Source organism: Aythya ferina (genome assembly GCF_964211825.1).
Source record: "Aythya ferina genome assembly, chromosome: 9".
NCBI lineage: Eukaryota > Metazoa > Chordata > Aves > Anseriformes > Anatidae > Aythya > Aythya ferina.
The window spans coordinates 15740056-15765900 of NC_140305.1; the positions used below are offsets into that span (position 1 = coordinate 15740056).

The 25845-nt window shown below is 50.9% G+C and overlaps 1 protein-coding gene and 1 long non-coding RNA gene across 3 annotated transcripts in view; both read left to right on the forward strand.

Annotated features, from left to right (window-relative positions):
- Nucleotides 1-1190: 1190 nt before the first annotated feature.
- Nucleotides 1191-15376, forward strand: LOC311441521. The gene is made up of 4 exons (XR_014696009.1): nucleotides 1191-1241; nucleotides 1375-1522; nucleotides 14271-14480; nucleotides 15102-15376. It is a non-coding gene; the product is annotated as an uncharacterized lncRNA (long non-coding RNA).
- A 2684-nt stretch (nucleotides 15377-18060) lies between these two features.
- ATP13A3 (ATPase 13A3) overlaps nucleotides 18061-25845 on the forward strand; it is a 55886-nt gene continuing 48101 nt past the window's right edge. Inside the window, exons 1-2 of one of the 2 annotated variants that reach the window (XM_084529878.1) lie at nucleotides 18061-18185; nucleotides 18737-18786. The gene's annotated coding sequence lies outside the window, so the exon portion shown is untranslated. The remainder of the gene's footprint in view (nucleotides 18186-18736; nucleotides 18787-25845) is intronic. The other variant, XM_084529879.1, reaches the window with a different exon arrangement.

Here is a 25845-nt window from a genome sequence, read left to right on the forward strand (position 1 = left end):
GCTGAAAAGCTATTGCCTCTATAGAAGAAGGACCATTAAAAAAAAAAAAAAAAAAAGAGTTCTGGGCCCAAAAGCCTATTAATATTTATGCTGCTATTGAACAGTGGGCAAACTAAATAATAGGCAAGGACTGTGGTTAAATTAATGCCTTAATGCTTTCCTGTGGTGGTTTGGTCTGTTGCTGAACCGCATCCGCCCTGCCCTACCCTTGGTGGGGAATGCCAGGCTGGCCATGTTGACAGCTCAGCACAGCAGCCACCAGCAGCTGCGAGGCATGAGGCAATGCAGAGGCTGCTCTGCTGTCATGAGCCTGCACAAAGGAGACATTGTGCTTCCCTGCAGCCACCTGCTGAGCGAGCCCTTCTCCGCTTCTCTTCCTGCAGGAGTCGAGTTGCTTTCTGCGGGAGTCAAGTTTCCATCTCTGAGTGCTGCTTTCTTAGGGCACCTTGTGCGTGTAGAGGGAGCGTGTGGGCTGTGACCAGCTCCAGCCTGTTTGCTGGGGTCTGCAGCACCTTCAGCCTCCCTGAGAGGCTTTGCTCTGCAGCACAAGCAACTCATTTTCCTGGCCAATATTACCTGTGGCACTGATACCCGGAGAGATGATTTGTTGACCTGACTGGGGAGCACGGCTGCATGTCCTGGGGCTCCGGCTGCTGGCTGCCCTCCTGCTGCAGGTCCACAGCTGGCCAGGTTTGGGGTATGAAGACCTTACAGTACACAGCAGGGGATGCATAAGCTGTACTTCCAGCTTTATGGAGCCAGCACTGCACAAAAAAATGATCCTCCAGCACACTGTGGAGCTGCCACCCTGCGTGCCACACCGTGTGGCTGATCAGGCCAGAGGCCAGGGTTTCTGTGGCTGTTTCCTGCGGGCTCAGCACTGGGATATGGGAGATGACAGCTTTGGCCCCAGGAGGACCCTGGTGAGGGGCTGTCCTGCTCGCAGCTTTGCAGTCCTGCCCTGGGCTTGCCCGAGGGAAGGACACAGCACCTCGGTGTCAGTGCTGGCAGCTCTGCCTGATGGGGAAGGGCTCCTCATTCACAGGCTGCCCGCACAGGTCAGCTGGACCCAGGCTGAGATGGTCCTATGGTCACTGGCGCTGCCTGCTCCAAAAATACTTCGGATTTCTCCGGAGGAGGCTGAAATCCCCCTTTCCTGCCGTTAGGGGACGGCCTTGCCCAGCTGGAGGAAAAACAGTCCTGGGGACGGTCCCAGCACAGTGTGCTTGCTCCTTTGCCAGGTAGGGGCTCCTGCAAAGCTGGCCTGGGGGCTCCACACGTCCCTGTGAGGAGCAGCCTTGTGCTGTCACCCTGCTGTGTGATGGCTCAAGTCCAGCTTTTTTCTTCCTTTATATTTTTTTTCCTACTGGGAAGCCTTAAATTCAGAGCAGGTCTGGAGAGCTGCTGGTTGGTGGCAGTGAGGCGAGGAGCAGCTCTGCAGGATGTCAGGGTACAGTGTCATGGGGCTAAATGCCTGAGGTGCCCAGGACATCTTGGGGCATGAAGATAAGTCATGGTGAAGGTGAGAGGAAAAGAAACCGCTCCTGAGTCAGAGGAACTATGGTCCTGGGGCTGTGGGAAAGGGTCTGTCCCGTGGGTGGTGGTGGTGTGGAAGGGCCCTGCAGGCTGAGGGAAGCAAACCTGGCTTTGCACTGCTGGACTGAGGCTGGCAATGTCCCCCTGCCCTTTGTCACTTTGGAATCATAACTGTTGGGAGAAAGAAACAAACATTGCCATGTCCCCAGTGGGAAGTTACCACACTCCAGGGAGCCAGTGAAGAGAAGAGGGAAGCTGGAAGCCCCTGCAGAGCAGCCCTTAGCTGTGTGCCACCCAGTTGTCCTGGCACCCGCAGGGGACAGGAGCCTGCCTGCAGGAGTGGCAGCAGCACCAGGCCCTTGGGCTCTGGGTTGGGCCAAGGACATCCTTGCCTGGGCTCTGGGGACAGCTCTCTGTGTCCCCAGCACAGATCGTGGTCAGGAAATGCTGCTGTGCAGCTCCCAGGCAAAACTGATTCTCCCTCTGTTGAAACGCTCCAAGTTTCCCTCAGCCAGCACTTTCTGGGCTCCTCAGCCCTTCTGTCATGTCACAGGGTGGGGAGGGAGTGCATGAGCAAAACAGAAACCCGAAGTTGTTCTGCTTTGAGCTCTGTTTGCATTGCTCCCGAGAAATGGCAGGTTCTAGTTTCAGATGCAGCTGGTTCCCCTTTCTGGGGGGAGGTGGCTCAGTCCCGCAGTGCCCTCCTCACGTGTGGCCGGCTCCTTCCCTTCCCAGCAGGGCTTCCGAGATGTGGCCATGCCCTGGAGCTGGCCCAGCCCTGCTCTCCAGCCCTACTCCTCAGCCTCTCCCACTCAGCAGCAGCTTGGGGCTGTGCTGGGGCACCTTCAGTCAGCCCGCAGCCCCTCCGAGATGGCAAACTTCTCTCCCTGTTGTGACTTTGTGCCTTAAAGCCTGCATGGTGCAGAGCAGAGGAAGCTGCAGAAATGGGGGAACCCCCAGAAGGATGGGGAGGAAGCAGTCAGTTTGCCTGCACAGCACTGGACACGTGCAAGTGCCTCGGGCCACGCGTGTGCTGGTGAGGCCGCAGCTGCAGTGTGTGGGATCCCTGGGGCCCCGCAGCCCACACTGACGTAGCTGTGACACATCAAGCACTGCTTTGTCCCCAGCCTTGGCTTTGAAATCCACGGGCTGTGCCCTGCTGTGCCAGGCGGCGAGGCGGTGGGCACGCTGGTGCTGGGCCTGAGCTCTCTGTGTCGGAGCTGCAGGGGGATCCTGGCTGGGGACGTGGGGACCTGCGTGGCTGCTGCTCTGCTCCTCTGTGTCACATCGCTCTGCTGTCCCCAGGTGTAGGGCACAGCTGGGGCCTGTCTCAGGCAAGGGGAAACTGCTATCAGGGTGAGGACGGGGCCCCAGGGTGGGCAGACCCTGCCTGGCCTGCCTGCAGTGGCAGGAGACTTGCAGAGCTCGTGCTGATAAGGAGCCTTTGCGTTCACATTTCGAAAGGCCCACGCTGAATTGCTGAGTGGCAAGGCTCAGAAATCCAGACGCTAGACAATGGAGAGGCTGGAACCATGAAGGAAAGGAAATTCTTCTGCTGTATTGCCTTTCCTATGGCGATAAGATAACACCAAGTGAAACAGGAGCCCGTGTGGCAGGCTGTGGGGTGGGCACCGCAGCTGATCCCTGGAGGATATCTGTGCAGAACGGGGCCTCCAGAGCAGGCAGTGGTGCCCGTGGTTGGTTTTGGAGCAGGAGGTGACTTAGGCTGCCCCACTCCTGCCCCACCACACAGGCCCAGCTGTGTCCTTGGGCTGTGCACGGCTGCAGAGGGGCTGTAAGGGACAGGACTGTACACCGAGCAGGGCTGTCCACAGCACCCAGAGGTGTGTGGGCTGTGAGATGGGGAGCAAGGACGTGGGGTTGTGTGGTGTATGAACGAGAAGTGACCAGACGGCAAGAACCGTGGAGTGGGAGCCTTTCTCAAAAAGGGGGTGTGACGGGGCTGGTGCTGTCAGGGCAGCAGGGGAAAGGCAAGGACGAGTGCCAGTGCCGTGCCTCAGAGTGCAGGGACACAGAGGTCTGATATGAAACCGGCCAGAGGAACACTCAGAGATGGCCCAAATTAGCTGCGGAAATCATTGTGGGATATTTTGGGCAGCGAAATTCAGATGAGTGATGAGGGGAGCTCAAGGAGACAGGCCAGGGCTGCCACCTCTGCTCGGGAAGTCCCCAGGCTGCAGCCGCCGGGACAGGAGGGTGGGTGGCAGGAGGTCACTGTGCTGCTGGCTCTGCTTTGTCCACACAGGTCCTGCTCCAGCCGCTACTTGGCCCAGGCTCGCCAGGACGAGGTGGATCCCCAACCTGCCCCATTGCCTGCTTTTGTGTCCCATTGTTATAAAACAGGTGGCAGGGCCAGGTCACCTTTTGTGGGTGGTCCCGGGGGCTGTGGGCCATGTCTGCAGGCAGCACTGCCCCATGGGACCTGACGTGCTCGGGCAAGAAGTGGCTCTTCTTCATGCACAGCCCGTGCCCTGAACTGCTTCTTACCAAGCTGGGTACCGGCCAGGAGAGACCCTGCCCAGAGAGCTTGGAATGGAGGTGGGGGCACCGCAGGGGGTAGTGAGCAGAACACAGGAGGATTACGGCCATCACCAGGTGTTCTGTAGGCAAAGTGATGGAGATGAGCCACAAGGAGGGATTTCAGCTGTGCTGTCAGTACAGGGAGGTTCATGAGGAGCTAGTGGCTGGGTAGCTGTGACGCTTGCAGCGCCTGGCGTTCTGCCCCTTCGTCCTTCCTTGGGACCCAGGATCCAGCAGCAGAGCAGAAAAGGGCACAAAGCACACGACAGCAGGTAGGTATTGCATGGCAGTGCGATATGGCTGGTTTGCTGTCAGCTGTGACCCTTTCTACATGCTCCCTGGAGCCCTCAGTGACTGCTTCTCCTTCCAGACCTGCTTCAGCTGTTATACTTGAGGGATTCCAGCACCTCTGATGGGGATGAGCCCCAACAGCTGTGGTCACTCAGGAGGGAGAGGAGCTCTCCCTGCCTGCTGAGGCTGTGCTGATCCCAGCCTACCCCAAGCACTACTGCCAGGCCAGCCATGCAGCACCCACAGTTGCACAAGTGGCTGAAGGATGTGTTTGTTTGCACGCAGCCAGCCTGGTCTTTGTGGTGTGGGGCAGGTGGACATCCCATGTGGGACATCACTGGGAGCTTGTGCTGGCTGTCTGGGAGCACAGCCACCACAGCTGCCTTTCAGGTCTTCTGCCTCTATCTGGACCTGCTCGAGAGGCTCTTTGCTCCCTCCTGGTTACTCCTTGCAGCAGCAGTGCTGGCGGTGGAGAGGCACCAGGAGCAGCCCCTGTTCCCTGCAGGGATGGGCTGTGATGGGCCCACAGGCTGCTCTCGGGCTGCCTGGGGCTGGGACCAGCACCCACCTGGGCCCAGTGGGTGCTTTGGGGCCTGGGCACTCCCTGGGGCTGGGCAGAGTATCCTAGGACAGCCGCTGGGTCCCTTGGGCCACCGCGGAGGAGAAGCCAAGTGCCTTTGGTGTGCTCCAGGGCTGCCCCGTGCCGAGCTGCAGCATTGTTGGGCAGGATCTGAGCAGCCATTGTGCAGGGTGAAACAAGCCCTTCCTATCGTGTCAAAGGCTCGCGGGGTGGCTCTGCTTCCAGCTGCCGGACAGCGCGGCCCTGCCAGGGCCCGCCGATAACAATCTCCTCTTGCAACAGGGGTCGAGTCCTCGCTCCGGCGGGTGATGTCACCTTATCAGCGCTCGAGGCTGGCGATAAAGGGATCAATGCAACCTCAGCTGCCTCCCCGCCACAGCGCCGGTCTGCAGACACAATGTGCGGGGCCCCGTGTGCTCCTTCCCCAGCGGGAGGGTCGTGCGGCACGGCCCCGCGCAGCGCCGGGGCTGGGAACAATAGTGGCCGTGGTGGGCGATTCCTGAAAATCATGTGCTCACCCCAGCCACGGCAGAGGCAATTTGTCAAAGTCCCATTTTTCTCTCCCTGATAAGATAGGGCTCATGGAGTACAATAATGCCTTCCTGAGATACAATTGTGGCTCTTCTACCCGGCACATGCAGAGGGGAGGCTAATTTTGGCCTCGCTGGGCTAGCGGAGGGTGAGGGGGGCTCTGCACGGGGGCTAGGATAGCCTTGGCCTGGGGAGGGCAGGGTCATGCTGCCAGCCACACCGCTGCAGGTGACCCATCTTGGCCCTTGGCAAGCTCTGCCCCTGTGGCTTTGGGAGCGCTTGGCTCCTGCCCTGCTTCATTTCCCCACCTGCCAAGGCTCACTCACACTGTCCCCACCGAGCACAGTACTGGGGGCACAGTGTGCAGGGACACTGATGTCCCCAGCCTCCCTGATGGGCCTCCTGAAAGGCATCATGGCCACAGGAGAGCCAGCATGAGTCACTTCATGGTCATGCAGCAGGTGCATGCTGCATGGGGATGCAGAGCTGCACAGGGACATGGTGCTGCATGGGGATGCAGTCCCTCCTGCCCCGTGTTGGTGTCTGGTGCCTGCAGCCATGCCCTCGTCCCCGCTGTCCTAGCCACATACCACAGGCAGGTCCCTCTGCAGGCAATCTCAAAGAAAATGCAATAAATGGCACCACTGGCAAAATCAGGCCTTACAAAATCCCAGCCTGCTGGGGAACTGGGCCTTTTAAATAACAACAGAGAGGGTGCTGCAAGGAATCAGAGTGCGATATTTGTGGGTGTTGGTTCTGCCCTGCTCCTGGAGGGAGCACCCAGAACCTATGAGCCCAGCGGCACATCCCTCTGGCACAGCTGACGTTTCCATTTTGGGGTATTGCTAGGGATGCATTTTCTGCACAGCTTGAAATCTGAGTATAATACTATCTTCATGAACCATATTCACTGGTCTGATAATGTGACCCCACAAAAGGTCAATGGAAAAGTTAATATAATTTATTGGCTGATTTAAAAAAATCTAATCATCTGTTTTTCCTTTTTCCTGCCCACCCCCCACCCGCACCCAGCGCCCTGCTGACATTTTCCAGCTATTCCCAAAACAATGGTGAGGGTGGGAATGCTCTGAGCAGGCACAGCTTTGGAGAGGGCTTTTCCTGAGGGGCTGCTGCTGCATCTTTCTGCTCCTGCTCCAGGAGGAGTGCAGGGGACGTTCCGGGCAAGCGAGGTGCAGACGAGGACACTGGCACAGGCAGGTCCAGGGCTACACCAGGGTGCCAACACCGTCCTTGCCACAGGCACAGCTGCTGGGGGAGGTCTCCATCGGCACGTGGCACGCTGCCTCTTGGGAGGAGGAGGACGCAGTGTGGCACGTAGGTGGGTGAGCACCTTTGCACACATGTGTGAGCAGTGGGAAGCGCTGTCACGCAAGCACCGTGTTTGCACATTCCTCCCTTTGAGTTTCCCAGCCACCACGAGCATGCTGCCACTCGCTTGCCCAGCACAGGGGGTTGAAAGCCACAGGGAGCAGCTGTTTCAGCCCTTTGCTATTCACAGCCACTTGTCTCCTCCTGCCCTGGAGCCTGCGCTGTCTGCAGAGCCCTGGGAGGTGTCTGAAGCAATCCAGCAGCCAGGTGGCTGTTAGGGCTTGACCTGTCCTGAGGAGGCAGGTGAGCTTGCTTCATTAGGGTGGAGCTGCAAAAGTAATTAGTCACTTCTTATGCTAATACCTTACAGATTCACGAGAAAGGACCCCAGAGGGCAAAGGATGGTGGAAAGGATCCAGCAGCTTCTTGTTCAGTGTGATGAGCAGCTGCTTGGCAGTGGAGGCTCTGGAGCTGCTGCCCTGCCGAGCCCTGGGAGGGAGAGCACATGGGAGGCCCTCTTCTGCCAAGGGTCTGGGGAAGGAGAGTCCAGACCACTTCTGTGGGGCTGCTGGGTGCTGTCCTGGGGTGGGGATGGAAATCCCTAACTCCTGACAGCAGGCGACTGCCCTCGCTGGCTTCTTGGCAGCCCCCCAGGTCTGGCTGTTACTGAGGAAAGCCCGGGGTAATGCAGTGCACCTGAGCAGTGTGGCGTGGAGAGCAGGAGGTGAGGGGTGGGTGGGTAACTTTTATTGTACAATTTCAGGAAAGCACAGTGAGCCTCAGACGTGATCTATTTTCTATGAGGCTGTTTTGTGCGTGTCAGTGCGTGGGGCTGACTGCAGCCCCAGGCTCCCCCAGTGCAGCTCTGCTTCAGCAGCCACCGGGCAGGGTGCTCTTGGGGTGCTGCTGCCCCTGAGCAAATCCAGCCTCCCTGACTGGGGCAGATGGGGCTCACACACAGGGAAGGCAAGGGGTTGCCTCCCAGACCAACGAGGAGGTGCTCCAACACCTCAGGCTCTGGCTCCCTGCACAGTCGTTGCTTGGAGCGGGCACAGCTTTCCTCCTGGTAGCACGGGGCAGAGGAGGCCTCCCAGCCTCGAGCTTTGCTGTAACAGCAAGGGCTGCCAGCTGCAAAGCAGTTTCCTGAGAAATGCTGGGAGAACAAGGTTGCATAAGTCATGTCAAGGCAGAATGGCCCAGGCAGGAGAGAGCCCCAGGAGGGCAGATGGGTATGGGCAGAGCAGCTGTGGCCATCCCATCGCCTCCTTGCTGCGCCAAGCCCTCTCCCTGCCCTGTCTTTAGCAGAGCTTAATTTAAGGTTGGATGGAGAATTTAGTCTGCATAAAGCCACAAAAAATGTTAGCAGTTTGTGTCCATTTGTAATTTCAGCTTAATTACTGCCAGTGAGAGAACATTGCCTTCTTGCCAGAGGCTTGCTTTCATCCTTACTTAGACACCGTGTATTTACCGTCTGGCAAAACTGTGGAAACACCGCGAGTGTCCTGCAGCTGAGAGGCTGCTGGTTTGTTGCATAGTTAAGTGCCTCAAATCTTCCTCCTGCCTCGTGCCTTCAGCATCTTTTCAGAAATTTTTGGAGAATGTAGGCACAAAGAAACCAGTCTGCCTGTCTGGCATGGCTCAAGAGAGTTGCTTGGTGCTGGAGCTGTGGCTTCGGCCCGTGCTTACCGACCTGCAGCACTCCCTCCTTGGGCCAGGGTCCAAGCCCTGTGGTGCCTCCATGGCCCAGTTTTTGGGCCTGCGGATTTCCCCTTGACAGCGTGGCTTGCCCACAGAGCTGCTGGTGGTGGGGAGAGCTTGTCCCCATGTGTCATGGCTCCATGGGCACCCACAGCAAGGACACGGCATCGGTGTGCCCTCTGCGGGCACGGGCAGTGGTGAGGGGATGAAGGTGTCTGTCTCTGAAGTGGGGTGAGCAGGGAAGGCAGTGGAAACAGCACACCTGTTAATGGTCTGATTGTGGTTAATAGGTCTGATTACGGAGGCCCTTTGGAGCACTCCAGAAAGCTGATACCTCTGCCTTCACCAGCAAGCAGCGTGGCACAGCAGGACCAGGCCTGTAGAGCAGAGGAGGGGCTGCAGGTATGTTCCAGAGGGTTTTACGTCTTGGACAGGCCCTAGCCTGGCTCCGGAGGCTGAGCTGCTTTAGCACTTGCACCACATCAGGCAGGATCCTGGAGAGCAGCTTCAGGCTTAGCTCACCCAAAGGGAACCCGGTTCTTTTGCTCCATGGCTACTTTGATGTGAAGCAAAGCACGGTGCTAATTGGGCTGATTGCACAACTTGCTTCAAAGACGTGTCCTTGGTCCAAACCAGACCACTGTTGCACATGGACTCCTCAGGACTTGGTGGTCTCAGACCTGCTAAAAGAAAAATTCTCTGTCAGTGGCACTGAAGTGAGTTGGGATCTGGAAACTGTTCCACCTAAATGGGAAATTAGGAAATCCATGCATCTGCAGTAATTCAACGTAACCAAGAGGCAGAGAAATCCTCCCAGGAGCTGATGGGGTGGGAGCACTTTGGCAAGGATCAGCTTTCCTCTAGCCTGCTTCCTCCGCTCTGCTCCTTCCAGCTTTGGGGCTGCACAGGAGAATGTAGGAGCGATGGTAAGGAAGTGAGGACTCTGCTTCTGTCGGTGCAAGATCAGCTCTCAGCAGCAAGTGTCACAAGGCACAGAGTGAGGGCTTGGACGGGAAGAAACCCTCTGCTGCTGTGGGAGGTCACAGGCAGCCACGGCCAGGCTGGAGGTGACCCTCATACAGCTGTGTTTCTCCCTGGGGCTGCGGGAGGGCCCTGAAGGGCCCTGAAATGCCACTTTGCACAAATGCACAAAGGAGGGCTGCGGTGCTGTGAAGTCCCGTCCACAGGAGGCTTCAGGAGGGAGTAGTAGAAGATGACAATATGGTGTAGGAATGCTATCATAACAACCGCGAATTGTGTGTACGGTGAGGGTGCTGTTTCAGGTTATATTTATATGGTAATTTTGCCAGGATTATGAAACTGGGCGCCATTGCTCGTGGATAGTGTGGCAATCATTTCTCTTGGACCACACTGTTAAAATCGCATTCTGGGTCCAGCCACAGCGGTGGCCAGGAGATGCCTCTTAATTTGCCAGAAGAGGGATATTCTTGGTTTAAGCTGTGTTAAAACTCTGGATAAGCCATGGATACCAAACTTCCCCTGCTCTGCCCCCATTACAGTTGCTGTTAGCATAGCACTAGAAGGGGGATTTGTGCTTGATTCCCCAATGGGTAGGAATGGGAGCTGTCCCCTTGCCCTTGATTTCAGCTCACTCCATCTTCTCAGCACGTGCCTACCCCTGTCTCATGTCCTCTCTGAGCAGCTCCCATCAGAGGTGGACAGGGGTGCAGGGACCTTCATCCTGACCCAGGGCAGCAGCAAGGGCTTCTGCTTCTCCACGGCTGATGTCAAAGAACAGGCGGTGAAAGCAAGCGGTGCATGCACTGTCAGATATTTCCTCAAAACGGTCATCAAATTCAGGGTGTTTTTTTTTTTTTTTCCAGCTCAATAGGGGAATTTTGCTATGACAAATATGTCTTGGAAACTGGGAATGCAAACAGCACTGGTTCAAAGACATTTTTCCAGTGCTGCAAAGCTAAAGCTGCTCATCACAGCATAGCTCTCGCTGGGCTGAGTGGTAACAAGGATTGCATTCTTGCTTCATGCTAAGGGTATAAAAGCAAGGCACTAATTTGGAGATCTTGAAGAATGTGTCAGTGGTATTTCAGTAATCTAATGCTCTGTAGCCTGTGAAGGCTGCACAGTAACTGAAAGGAAATATATCTTTGTTTTTGTTCACTTGGCTTTATTCCTAATTCACTCTTTGATGCCATCAGCCTCGGATAATACATTTTCAGAGATATGCTTGAAATTAAGGAAATGAGTCTGATTAAGTCCTTCAAACGTACTTTGAGGGAGAAATGTACAACAATAGAGGTATTAAAGGCCCCATTTTCAAGCAATTCTAATATGAAATCAAAACATCGTGCTGCTAGATAGTGAGGTCCATTAGCGGTGTGTGTGCATTCTTCAGCTCTAAAGCATATCTGCTTTTCCAGTTGCGAAAGCTGCCCAAGAGCTTGAATTTTTCCTCTGTGCTGGGTGGGCAGAGGCAGGTTCATTTTGCAGTCACTTTGCTTACAGCCAAATAATAAGTGCAAGAGTGCTTGCCCTTTGCTAAATGTGCCCTCTTAGATAAAAGCGATGGTTTCTCAAGAGTCCTGCCTTTGAGGTTGGCCTACATTTTACCTATTTACTTGTTTGCTTTGGTATGTCTGTGCTGGCTTGGGTTTCCCTATCGTGGGTGGAGTTTCCCTGCATTTACTGGAATACTTCTTAGTGAAGTCAGTAGCTGTAGCAGGACCTGCCAGGTCCCCTGGGCAATTTTTCCACGTGGCTGGGATACCTGCTACCAAACTGAACCTCCCTTCGCAGGAGAAAATGCTGCAGCCTCTGCTTTGCTGCTGCTCTCACCAATGCTGCCACGGTGCCCTAAGATTTCTGGATGGGACAAGCCCTGTGCAAACCCTCGGGACAGCGGCATCCTCACTGGAGACACCTGGGTGTGCTCAGCACAGCAGCCCACGGGACAGCATGGTGCAGTCGTGGAAGCAAGTAAAGCTCTCACTGCCCACTTCCCTTGAGCTACAGTGCAGGTCAAGCAAAGTCTGACTGTCCTGCTAGCTGAAAGACTTCTGCATTAAAGACAGAGACAGAAAAAAAAACAGGGACAAGTACCAAGAAAGCCAGTGACGTGCCCAGTAGCTGCAGAGAGGTTCATTTAAGGCTGTGGCAGGAATCTCTGGGGAGGGAATCGTCTTGGAAGCGCCTGAGCAGTGAGTTGGAAACAGGCATGGCCTCCCTGCTGCTTTCCATGGCAGGCCTGGGGATAGCAAGAGGAATGGGAGAGCACGATACTATTTGTTCTGTGTGCTATAAAAAGTGACTATTTAAGATCTTGTTCTAATAAATGGAGCGATGAATTCCCCTTTCACTGTGACTGCTGCTGAAGACATGTGACTTATTAGATATGCTGCTGTTGTAATGGAAATTACTAGCAAGACTATTTAATCCGAGAAGAGCTGAATGTCTGGAGAAAGGGTAAAAAGGATCGGGTGACACGAGAGAAAAGAAAGGCCTCAGCTGTGACAATCTTGGGCACTTTGCACTATTTGCTCTTTAAGCTGTTTCTCAAGATCTTCTGGCAGAGAAGTGATAATAAATTGTTTAACAACTCAGACTTGCCAATTTAGTTTAAGGAGCTTTAAAAGGAGGCTTTTAAAGACTTGTGCCTCTCGACTGCTGATGACTCATCTTGTTGAACAGTAAAACCATAACTGCAGATTGCCAGCCCCCATTTCACAGGACACTCTGTACACCTGGCCGTGCCTTCGGGAGCTGAGGCACTTGGCTGGGGTCTGATGTTCCCGTGCAGGTGCCAGATGTGCGTAGGAGCACAGAGCGCGGCTGCGGTGCTGCTGCCAGCCCGCTGACCTGGGGATCCTCGGCCAGCAGCGAGCCCCAGCCTGCCAGCAGCTGAGGTCAGGAAAAGCAAACAAAGGTAGGAAAGGTAGGAAGAGGCTTTCCTTGCCAGGAAAGTTCCATGGGAGGCCCTGCGGTTGTCCCCAGGGAGGACTGGGTGGCACGGGGCTAGCAGAGGTGTGTTTGCAGCCTCGGTGGCCAGCTGTGGCCAGCTGTACACCCGTGCACTTGGGAGAAACCTTCCCAGAACCTACTCGGAGCTAAGGCACATATTTATACAGCCCTACCAGAAAAGGCAGGGTGGAACACGCTAACATATACACATTAAGGAGAGTGAATAAATAAACAGTAGGTTTTGATTTATTTTCTCTGCTACTTGGATATCTTAGTTTTGGCACAGGATAGATTTTGTACACCAATGTGATCTCCAGTTAGGCTTTTGTGTTTGCTGGTTTAGAAATCATGCACAAAGGAGAAAAAACCTTGCAAATGTTCTTAAAGCAGAATGCTTTTCACGCTCTGTGCTGCAGAAGCACATAAACCTAGCTGGCCCCTGGCAGCTGGGCGCTGTACAGCAGGTAACGCTGACATCTCTGCCCTCAAGAATCCACAGTTTAAGATATGAGAGATAACAGGAGATAAATTCAGACTGGGGAAACATATAAAATACGATCAGTCAGCCTGAGGAAGGGCACTCACTGAACACCATATATCTTCTTGGCATCATTCAGCACATCCACCAGGGAACACGCAGGGACACCATGCACCTGCTGCGTGGGGATCCGGCTGGGAAGGGAGCGATCGAGATGTTGCATGTGGCAACTCTTCTAGTTGCCGGAGTTGTAAAGGGGCCAGTGAAACAGTTTTGTTGGGTCCTGCACCCAGTTCAGATCCACCAGACAACATGTTTGGGTAGAATATACGTGCCTATGAAATCCAAATAATCATGGGAAAGCTTTTAAGAAAGGCTGCTGGACTTGATTTAAGCAGGCTGACAGAGCTGCTTCTGTCCTCCAGCCTCGGGCTGCTATTGTGTTCCCACATTTTTGAGCAAAGTCTCGAGGAATTATGCTGGCTGTAAATGGACATAAAGTTTCTAAAAGCTGTGACAGCACTGCAGTGTGTGCTCTGGATCGGTTCCTTGTGTTAGCAAGTCTCACAAAGGTGAACTGAGCAGAGAAAAACTGTTATTTCTACTGTGTGTTTTTTTTTTTCCCCCTCTTTTTTCTACCAAGTCGAAGACCTGATGCTTTAAAAGAACTGAACACAGTGATCTCTTGGCAAGCCATAACTCAATTTGTCCTGTGACCTGTCTCTTTCCTAGAAAAAATGTAGCTAGCAGTGCTGCTGGTGAGCTGAGCTTGCCAGGCATCTGCAGTGCTCCAAACCAGAGTAATGCCAAGGGAGCTGGAGAGCAGCTGAAACAGCTTGAGGAGATGGGTGGAGGGAACAGGCCAACCACAAAATTAATCTTTGAATTAATAAAAGCCTGCATGGTTTGAGGTTTGTGAAGCAATAAACAAGTTCAAATTTGCCAGAGACTGAAAAAGAAAAGCAATTAGGTGTAAGGGAAACCTTCTAATGTGGATCAAGATAATACCTTGGAATACGCAATGGGTTGAAAAAAATGATGAGAAGTTAACCTTTAATTGAAAATGACTACAGGAATTTTGATGAACATGTTAAAGTATGTATCAGAGCAAATCTTTTTACTCTTATTACTAATAGGGAATGACGGAATAAGAGCTTCTGTTTAATAGCAGTAATAACTTCATAATATTTTTCCTTTGAGTCATATGGTAGGCTCTTTCACCAGCCAGTACTTAGTCCAAAAAGTATCTTAGACTTTTCCTCATCACAGCCTCATTTCTGGGGATGGATGGATGTATGTCTGCTACTCCCATTTATGTGTACTACCTCTGGTTTTCTCTCAATATCCCAGCAGAAAAGCACCCATTTTGGTGCACCTGCCTTCATGTGACTGTTTTGGCAGTGCTGCCTCTTGTCCCATGCCCTCCCTGCAGCCTCCGTAGCACCACCGCTCACTGCACGGCCCGGGAAGAAGGGCAGCTTCATCCTGCTCTGCCAAGCTGATGCGAGGAGAGGACTGGCTTTGCGTGAGATGCGATGGGAGCTGTGTAACAGTGTTTGGGTAAGCTACAAAGGCAATGCAAACAGCTGTGAGCACACACACAGAGGACACAACAGCTTAGGGAGATGCTGTGCTGCGCATCGCTCTCTGGAAGTGACCACAGTTTGGTCTGTTTGCAATGTGCTGAGTGACGACTTCCACCAGGCACCACGTGTTTAGGAACTCAGCGCTATAAAAATGCCAAATTTGCAAGGCTAAAAGCAGTTATGAATAAGGGAGAGTCTGAGGAAATGCTTCAATGCAATCCAAATGGAAACTGGGGGAGTTCTTCACAAATGTGTTATTAGATGACTCAGACCCTCACCGTTTCAATGTCACAAAAGGAGACTTTCTGGTTTTAAAATAAAACAAAACATCCTGCTTAAAAGGGGAGGTGTAGGCAATAATAATGAATTAAATATAGTTGAAAATTTGGAAAGCTGATAGCACTGGGTAGATCAATGATCTGGAAAGAGGGGTAATTAATTAGGGGAATTCAGTGAAAATATATATGGCCAATATGATTGATCCCCACCCAGTGGTGAGGAAAACTGAAATTATTCAATAAGCTTTTCTGTTCTTCGTTTGGAAAACGAACAGAATGGTGTCCCCATATCTAACAGCAGTATTTTTCTCTTCCAGGCTGTATGAAGAACTGGTTAATAACCATCCATAAAACTAGAGCTGGAAAACTTGCACACGGAAGTATTTTTAAAATTGCCCAACAAGGTCATCAAACCTTTAATACTGATTTCTCAGCAAATACCATGTCACTGAATTTCCAGAGATTCAGGGGAAATAACTGTTGAGTCATTATCCCGAAACAGTAACTGCCATGTCCTAGGTAAGTGCTAACCAAAACTTGGCTAATCTAACCCCAATCCTTGGCAAAAGCAATAAAGGAGGTTGATGAAGTACGCAGCCAATGCAGAATTAAACTGCAACATTTTCTGTGAATGCGTTGACTCCAGAAATAATGTTTTTAACTTTTCTTGGTGAGGAGAAGTGCTGAATGTAGGAAGACGATCATTCTGACTTGAGTCAAACCAGTTCAGTATTACAGCTAATTTTGGGCGGCTGCCAAAACGGGCTCTTTTGTTTCTCCCGTTCTTTTCCTCTTGTTCCCTTAAATAGTGGTCATGCGCCTGCAACTCTCAGCCAACTCAACTCTCTCAGCCAACAGAAAACCATCCTTTTTCCACATTTTATTGGCAGGTTTCTTGTTGGCTCACCTTGCTGGGCTGACTCATGTGGGGGCTGTGTGAGAAGCACCTTGAGTGTGCCACCGGGGTGATGCGATGGGCTCAGGTCATTTACCCTATGGAACCTGCTCTGGCTGCACGCTGTAAGATGCAATGCTGACCGATTCCCTTGGTCTGCAAGGAAGGAGAACTGCTGGAAAAAAAGTGTACTGTGTGAAAATACAGATCCTCATATGGCTTACAGACCCCTCAGTGATTTATGGTGCTCCTCAGAAACTGATGCACCTGGAAAATGAACCTGGAGGTGTACTTAGTGAAGTCACACCGGTGTTTATAGATGAGCTGGAAGCATTTAGAAATGGTTCTGGTACAGCGCTTGGAACGATGCACACGTTGGTGGGGCAGTAATCAAGAGCAGGTCAACTCAGCCCCACAGCTGGCTGAGTGTATCTGAGCAGTACACACATCTGACAGAGTTAAGCATCGGCTTCTAGGAACCCAGAACAGAGCACACGAGCTTTAGTTGAGCGTGTCGCAGCGAGCAGTGACACGGAAAAGGGCTGCCTGCGAGGAGAGACACGCTGCTCGGGCACCGCTCCGCTGGCAGATAAGCCTATCGTGAGGTGGCTGCAGGCGCTGCTGGCAGCAGCAGGGTAGGATGAGTTATTAAAGGCAGGCGTGTGTCTGGTGGCACGTGTGGAAGCAGAGAGATACCAGCCCTTCACACTCCTCTTGGGGTCTGGCCAGCAGGACCTGGGCGACCTGGGGCTGATTTCCAAAGGCGCTGGGGTTTGGCTGTCTCCTGGACGTGCTGCCGGGCCCCTCTGCAGGTGGTGTCTGTGGGCTTTCGCAGGGCTCCCCCTACGGATGACCACCTCCGACGGGGCCATTTGCCATCAGCCGTTTCTCTCCTCTCCCTCAGCACTCTCCAACACCCTTGCAGCCACACGTGCCTTTAGGGATGGATATTTGGCAAGTGGCAGTGTGGTTTTAGATGCTATCGGCCTAGCAGCTGGAGGCAAGAACGTGCCGGGCCTGCAGGACCACGCAGCTCCCTGCAGCCTGACAGCGAGGCCCACGGGAGCTGGGATCGCCTTCCAGCCCGTGCTGGGAACGGCACCGGCACTGCTGTGGGCATGGCAGTGCCCGAGGGACGTGGTTCAGTGGGTGGTGGTGGTGGCAGGGGCTGTGGGATGGGATGGTCTTGGAGGTCTGTTCCCACCTCAGTGATGCTGTGAGACCCCCAGCCCAACATCAGCGGTTCTGTGACCCCCCCCCAGCCCAACCCTAAAGATGCTGTGACCTTAATGGCTCTGTGAGCCCAACCTTAGTGGTTCTCTACCCCGCTCAGTACCACCTGGGCCAATTTAATGATGCTGTGAACCCCCCAACCCAACCTTATTGGTTCTGTGACCCCCCAGCCCGATTTAATGATGCTATGAGCCCCCTCAGCCCAACCTTAATGGTTCTGTGCCCCCCCCACCCAACATTAATGGCTTTGCAAGCCCTCCAGTCCAACAGTAATGGTTTTGTGACGCCCCCCAACCCTACTTAATGATGCTGTAGCCCTCCCCAGCCCAACAGGAATGGTTCTGTGACCCCCCCGGGCCAATTTAATGACGCTGTGAGGCCCTTCAGCCCAACCTCTGTGATGCTGTGACCCCCCCCAAGCCAAAACTTCTTGGTTCTGTGAAACCCCAGCCCAACATTAATGGCTCTGCAAGCAACCCAGTCCAACATTAATGATTCTGTGACCCCCCCCGGGCCAATTTAATGATGCTATGAGCCCCCTCAGCCCAACATTAATGGCTCTGTGACCCTCCCAGCCCAACATTAATGGTTCTGTGCCCCCCCCAGCCCCATTTCAGTGATGCTGTGCCCCCCCCAGCCCAACCTTAATGGTTCCGTAACCCCCCAGCCCAATTTAATGATGCTATGAGCCCCCCAGCCCAACATTAACGATTCTTTGACCCCCCCAGCCCAACCTCCATGATGCTGTGACTCCCCCAGCCCAACCTTCTTGGTTCTGTGCCCCCCAAAACCCAACAGTAATGGCTCTGTGCCCCCCCCAGCCCCATTTCAGTGATGCTGTGCCCCCCCCAGCCCAACATTAATGTTTCTGTGCCCCCCATCCCCACCTTGCTGCTCCTGTGCCCCCCCCAGCCCCAGGCCCCCCCAGTGGCTCCGAGCCCTACCCCCCCCTCGGGTCCCCCACCCCGCACTAGCCCCGCCCCCTCCCATAAGCCCCGCCCCCTCCCCTCTCCCTCTCCCTCCCTCCCTCCCCCTCCCCTCGGAGGCCCCTCCCCTCCCCTCCCTTCCGGCGGGCGACACCGGCGGCTCGGGGCGCGTCACTTCCGGCCCCCCCCGTCCCGTCCCGCTCAGCGCGTGCAGCCGGCTGGCGGCGGGGCCCGCTCGCGCCTCACGAGGCAGCCGCGGGCGGGGCGGGGAGCGCCGGGCCCGGACCCGGACCCGGTCCCGGTCCCGCGGGCGGCCGCCGGCATGGGGCTGAGCTGAGGCGGCGCCGGTGAGTGCTGGGGGGGCGGGCGGGAGGGAGGGCGCCGGAACCGGCACGGGGCCCGCTGGGGAGCCCGGCCCCGGGGGGAGCGCGGAGGGCCCGGCGCTGAGTCAGGCCCCGCGCTCCCCCCCCCCCCCCGTGAGGCGTTTTCCCCCGTTTGTGTGTTTTGAAGCCCCTCAGGGCGGCTCTGGGTCGCTCAAGGTGACGAGGAGGAAGTTCCACGCCTGCAGCGCCGGCTCGCGAGCTGTGCCCGCAGGTGCTGCGGCTGCTCCTGTGCTCCCGGAGGCTGCCCCAGCACGGGTGGCGCAGCCGCCGGCAGCCCGAGGCGGCTGGCATCTGAAAGCGGTCATGGGTTGTCCGTGGGTCCGGCTGTGCTGCTGTCCATCTTCCCTTAATCTCTCCTTATTGGGAATTTTTTCCAGTTCTGGAATTCTTCAGAACACGTTCTTTGCTGTAAATGCTACCCAGAACTGTAAGCGGTTTTCCCAGCTGGTGCGATTAAGATTAAGTTTCATTGAGCCTATTCATCCCTCTGACTGTATTTTTTGCTTTAATTTTAGGTGACTCAGCCATTGTATGAGATTTGTCCACACACTGGCTCTTCAGACAGGTTAGCTACATCTTTCTGCCATCGGTCTCATCATATTTGAAAGAATTGCTGCTCTTTTCTTCTATTAACATAAACCTGTCTTCCGTAAGGTATCGTGTTATCTATTGCAGAACACTGAATTTCTGAACCTCTGGAGAAGCAGCTTCTTTGGCGTTATTTAAATGCAGTGTATGGAACAAATCAGGCCTCTAAACTCAGTGTCCACGTATCAGTGTCATAGGTGACAGCAGCAGACCTTGACTGCGTGTACACTGAGGAAATGTTTGTTTGTCGTGGTACGTGGCACGGCAGCAGGGCTCCATGCTGCTGGTTTTGTACGCTGCTTTTTCTCTCAGTGAACTGTGGACACAGCGTTACAATCTTTGGTGAGCACGAACCATGTAAACCTAGAAACAGGGATTGATTGAAAAATTTATTAATATTGATCTAACTCATGAGTTCCAAGAAACGTGCTGATAAGATGGTTTAGTGGAATACCAGTGTTGTGTATTAGCAGCAGTGTAGTCACCTGTGGGGAAGAACATGAGAACAGCGGCTTCTGACAGCTTGGGATGTTCCAGAGTGAGTGCCTAGGTCAGCTAGAGAAAGCCGATGTGATCGGAATTATTCGGCTTCTGAAGTGCTTCAGAAAAAGGGTGAGCGTTCCTGTTGTGGTGCTGATGTGAGGGACAGAGAAGTGGTTCAGAAGGCCAAGTGCAATGTGGTACAGCTCAGGGCACGCTGCAGGCCTTTCCCCAGGTTCTTGTTCAAGCTGGTACTGCGACTGAAAATGAATCTCTTGCCTTGGCAGCTTTTTGTACCTCTACGCTCTGCCACCCGAAGTGTTCCGTGCAGCCCAAGCACAAAGCAGGAAGACTTACCTTGCCACAGATAACTTGCATTAAGGCATGTCACCAAGATCAGTCTCTGAAGGAGCAGCGTGTGTTTTTTTTCAAGCTTTTTCAGAGCAAGTACTGACGTAACATACCATTAACCTGCAGTGAGGTGGTGATACTGACCTGGTGTGGATGGGGTCTAGCCATCATCTGCTAGTTCTTAGTGGCTGGAGTTCCAGCTTCTGCTGCTTGATGTTGTGCTGCAAGTCAGTGTCAAACTTTCCAGTTACACTTTCTTTTGCTCAGCTTCCATATCTCTAATCTTTATCTCATCTCTAATTCTCAGTTAAACTCTTCTATTTAGCGTGTAATTTGCTGCTGCGTGTTTTTCCTTTTTGATATGGCTCCCTTTCTGTCTAGGTTAGTGTCTGCTGAAGTAAAAAGCAGTTTCTAGGCTAGACTGTTCGAGTGGTATGTTTTTATTGTACTCCTGTGCCTTGCTATTACTAGTTACGCCTTTTGACTCGATGTTGCTTGGATTCCTGAAGTGCTTCAATTGCCATGGTAACTGACTGTCTCCGTCTTTTAGAGGAACTCTGTCCAACTTCACGAGCGTATAGGGTATTACATTTGGATTTAGCCCGATGAGCTGTGCTCACCCCTTTCTAGGCTTGTATCTGCTCAGCTTTCATCTCCTTCAGAACCTCTTGCTGAGGTTCTGGCTGCCTGTCTCCCTTCTGCCGACCTCTCCATTTATACCCGCTCCATCTGAGGTCCCACAAAGCTGTGAGATGTTCACTTCAGTTTCAGCTGAAGCTGACCCTCCATGCCACAAGGAGGAAAAAGAAGCCCCATGAAAGAGGTCCAGTGAGCCTGCAGACTGTCCCCGGCAGAGCTGCTGGACAGCAGCTGCTGGCTTCCTGAAAGCCTTCTGGTAGTGGTGCTGTTCGGAGTTCTCTGCTTGGTGTTTTCAGTAGCACCCTCCAGACTGAGCTTATCGTGCTCTCACCCTACACTTTTTTTTTTTTTTAATTGCCTTCTAGAATGACTTTTTTTTGTTTTGTATTCTTCTTTTTTTTTTTTTTTTTTTTTTTTTTTTTTTTTTTTTTTTTTTATTCAGCCCTTCTCCTCCAGAGAGGGCTGGATGTCTGGGGCAGGCACTAATCCATCTCTAACTAGAAGATGAAGTGAGGAGTCTGAGCAGGGCCTCGCCAGGATCAGCATGGGGGAAGTTGCATCATGGTGGCTGAGTAAGATTGAGAAACTTCATGTTTCAGGCCTCCTCATGGCCAGCACGCCATGTGACAGGCATGATGCATCAGGCAAACAGTTTTGCTGAGGTCCTAATGAATCCTTTAAAAAAAAAAAAAAAAAAAGGTATTGATGAATTTTTCAGAAGAATTTTTCTCGTTTGCCTCAAGGAGGTGGTGTCTCCGCTGTCTTTTGTGTGGAGTATAAGGTAGCCAACAGAACCTAGACTTAGAGTGGCATGGATCCAAGTTCTATTTATTCTAGGGGCATTCTGTGGAAATTCTTTTTTATTGTTAAAGCCAGGTCGAAGTGGGTTGCCCATGTCACAGAGGCAATCAGTACTAGAACAGGGGATTGATGTGGAAAAACCAGGTATTCATTAAGCATATTAACTGTTGGACCCTTGTTCCTTTTTTTTTTTTCCTGGAAACCTTCAGATACTGTTTGCTTTATTTCTGTAAATGCCAGCAGTAGATCACTTTGACTTAGCTTGTCTAAAGTTGGTTATAGGAATCTGTCCTTCTGGCGTGCAGAATTTCTGAGTTGAGAGGTGTACTTAAGTGTCCTTATCAGAGTTTGGAGAGAACTGTTTAACACTTTCCTCGTTAAATGTCTGTCTGGTATGAGCCTGCCAGTAGCTGGTGTGGAAGGAAGAGATTGCATTCCTTTAAGAATGTTGTGAAAGAAAGTCCTTTAAGTAATTCTTATAAAACTTTAACTTCTGGGAACTAGAGAAATGGAGTTCCTCAGATTACATTTCCTCAATTTTCAAACAGTATCAGTGTAAAGTGCAAGTAAATGCTTCTTCAGCATAGTTAGACTCATCTTTTGAATTACTTAGAAATTTGGATTGGGGAATTGAGTGAGTGTGCACTTTTTTGGCTGGAGACGACAGCAGCGTGGCATATAGTATGGGCAAGTCTGCCGTGGGCCTGTAGGCATGGTGGTGTGCCAATTAATACATCTTGGGTCCCTTCTGTGGGGAAGGAAACCCAGCGATCTGACTGCTGCTTGAATCTGGCCATGTTTATCATGATAGAGTTAGTACAAAAGAAATCTTAATTCAAAAATCAAATTTCCTAAGTAGATGTTTTAAAAAATATTTGAAATAGCAGCAAGGCTGAAGTGTTTCCCTTTCACTGTTATACAATGAGCTAAAAATAGTGTTCATTCATAAAAAAGCTATTTCCTTTGTTAAGTAATCTGCTTAGCAGAGAACAAATGTTCAGTTTATAGTAAACTGTAGCTGTATTACAGCCTCAAGTCTGACACCTTTATTCCTGAGTGAAATAACACTGCAAACTTCAATCTTTGGTAGCCGAAAGGCAGCCTTAAATAACAAAGGATAGGTGTTTCACTCTTCCTGCTTGGGATTTATGAACGAATGAGGTCTACACAAAAATCTGAAGTGCTGTGTGTTGTAGCTCTCTTTCTTATTTAAACAAGGAAATTTAACCTTCAGCACCTTCTGTGTGGAGCCCTGTGCATGGGCTTGGCAGTGTGTCCGTGGCTGGGCAGTCCAGCTGCTCGCTCTGAAGTGGTGCAGTGTCAGCGTGTTCATAATCCTGTCTGTTTTACCAGAAATAGCTGCACTTGGGATTCATCTTCCTTGCATGGATCATGTATTTTGTCTTTAAATGAACTGAGTTCTTTTTGTGGTTCTGATTTATTAGAATTGTGGCATTGCATTAGTCATTTTACAGCAGCTCTTTGGAAGAGCACCAGGTACTGGAAACTGTAGCAAGTCCATCGCTTCTTTAGTTGGATTGGGATTTTGTGTGGTATTTACTACCCATAAACCATCCTCCAAACCAAAAATACCCGATTCTGTTTCTTTTTTGGCCTTTATCAAAGTTCTGTAATGTGTTTCCAGTTTAGAAAGTACATACAACAACAAAAATGGCAACTCCTGTAGATTTTAGTGTACCTAAAGGATGTTAAAATGAAAGGTGATAAATGACAACAGTATGAAATCAGAGCTCGTGATCCTTATAAAGGGTAGGAGACAACAGCAAAATGGAAGGAGTTCTGAGAAATAGAAAAAGTAGTAAGACTGACTTTTAGCTTTTTCTGACTTTGAATGCAAGAAAAATTGAATGTAGAAAGAGAAAGTAAGTTGCACTGTAAAGAACATTTAGGATTTGATCGTAAGAATCAGTGGGGACATCCTGGAAAGGCCAAAATGCAAACGGAGTAGCGACTAGCAAGAGGCATAGAAGCCGGCAATGTTCTTGTAAAAGTACACTTTTAGTAGGAGGAAGATTGGAAAAATGTGATCTTGATTAAGTGGAGAACTTAGAGATGTGCAGAAGATGCAAACATTTAAGGTGCTCATTGCCTAATTTGCTTGTCCTCTCTAACGTAGGTTCACACAGGTGGATGGGTGGATGGTTCACACAAGTTCTTGGAAGATAAGTAGAAGAATAGCAGCGTGGACTGATTTGTGGGAGAATAATTACATCAAGGGCTAATATCTTTTTATTTCAGAGCAGAAGGCTTTGTGGGTAGAAGCATTGCCAGTCTTGATTTTTTTTTTTTTTTTTTTTGACAAAGATTTTCCACATCTTAATGGCCTTGTAAGTAAATGGAGGCGTGATCTGGAGGAAAGTAGTTTAGGGAAAGTGTAAAATTGGGTAGGTGATTCTATTCACAGAACAGTAATTAATGATTCAGTGTTGAAATAAGGGGTTATGTTGAAGGGTTCTGTCCTGGATACAGTTGCCTTTAATGAAAGCATCAGTCAACTGGCTGATTAAGCGCGCTTATTAAATTCTGAGAGACTATGTGTTGGAAGATGTGATGAGAGTTCAAAATTACCTGAAAAATGGGATGAAATTCAATGGGGACAAATGCAGACTACTGCATTTAGGCAGGAATTATCAGCTGTGCAAATGCAGAGTGAGGAATAACTGGTTAGATACTAGAAAAAGGACCTGGGGGTGTACTGGATCACAAGTTGAACATGAGTCAGTGTCACACTGCTTTCAGAAAAGGCAGATATCGTGCTGGGATGTTTAAACATGAGTATTGTCAGTGAGATGTAAAGCTGAAATCCTTCGGCTTTGTTTACTGTTGGTATAGCCTTGGTGTGCACACAGGATCTGTTGCAGGTGCCAAAATTCAAGAATTTGGAGCACTTGGAAAGAGTTCAGAGAAGAGAAATGCAAATGATCAGAGTTTGAGGAAACAACTTCATAAAGATGGAAGAAAATCAGTTATTTTGCAGGAGATGAGAGGCTAAGGGGGGTGTAACAGAATTAAAGTATTTCAAATTTATAAGAAGGAAATGCTGTTTTCTGAGACTGTTATGGACAGGTTGAAATGAGATTACATTTGCTCGGGGAAAGCACAGATTGTGCTTTTAGCTTTTCTACAGGAAAATAGTACTTTGAGAAGTCTATTATTTATTATTGGTGGCCATTAAGAACAAGCTCTATGTGTTGGGAAAGGGAGGCGTAGTTGGTTTGGGTTGGGGAATAGACCAGGCTCTCTACAGCTGTATTTTTTACCCCACTTTAAAGGATTCCAATTTTAGTGTGTGTTGAGACTAGGAGACGAAAATGCAGAGGATGATTTCTGTCCATCATACAACATGTATGCTTTTGTGGTCATACCAAGTGAGTTTAGACCTTGCAGATGTTTTGATGGCTGGACCACGCTGCTCGGATCAGTGGAAAGATGTTGTGCTTCATGTCACTATGTGCAAATGGAGTAGGTGCCCTCGTGCTGGCGGGAGGTTCTCTGTGGTAGAAGCTCTACAGCACAGGAGTGTGTGTCTGTCACTTCAGTGCAGTGGAGCTTTGAGAAATTTTCAGTTACTCAGGAAGTCTCAGTAGCTTCAAATTACTGCTTTAGACTGAAATTGTAGTCCTAGTGCCTAACCGTCGCTAGGAAGGTCCACCTTTGTCTTTGGAGATCTTTGAAGGACACGTACTTCAGTACATACACCAGTAGAGGAAGCCTCAGTGAGGACAGGTAAATTTCAAAGCAGGAAGTTCAATTGCCAGCAGAGCAATCCAAAGTATTGTTATTCTCATGCACTCTTAGAATTGCTTTAGACTGCTTGCAGTAGATTTCACGTCAAAACAAAGGATCCAACTAGTCCTTCTCTTTTGGTGACTTATTCTTAAGATAACTGGAATGTATGGAAAAGTGAATTTAATCCTGTGCATTTTGGTATACTACTGTGCCTCCAAATCAGTGAATGAAATTGCAGTCGCATCCTATCTCCATCCTTTAGATCTGCCAGAATGATTGGTGTTAAGAGCAGCAAGAGTTTATATTCTGGAGGACAAAGTTAATGCAGTAATAGACACCAGGAGCTGAAAGTTCGATGACGTAGTTGAGGGTTGGCCTCCAATAACTGAGGTTGTATAGTATATTGCAGTTAGATTGCATTACCTATCTCTAGTACTGCTTGTCGTTTGGGAAGGAAGAAAATGTGTAAATGGTGACTGAAATGCTGATGTCAGTATTGCTCCAGATGTGATCTGTTCAAGGAGAATTTCTACTTTTAGGCAATTATGCAGGTTAAAAGTTAAATATTAATGGAAAGATGGCCCAAAGCTATTGCTTAGTGGAAGCAGCAGTTGTGAAGACCTTTACTGCCTGTCAGAACCAGTGCTGGGAAGATTGCAGCAATCGAAGGGAGATCAAGTGTCGGATTTTGCAGTCTGTTTCCATTTACAGGAGATGTCTCCCACTGCTGAGGTTGTAGAAATCATTCCCAAGAGGTACACGAGTACCATTTAGACTGAGTTATTTAAGGGCAGCGATGAAATGTATTGTAGTAGGCTTTTGTGAGTTCATTTAATTTCACTGATTGTAGAAGTCCTTCTCTGAGGGATAACTAAATAACTAAAGCTCTTCTGGGTTTGTAGGACTCTCTTTGAATGACTGGGACATAGTAGCTAGATGGACGTGGGCCAAAGTTTACATTACAGGCATGGCAGAGTTGAGTTTAATGTTACAGTCCCGCGCTTCTGTTCTCTTC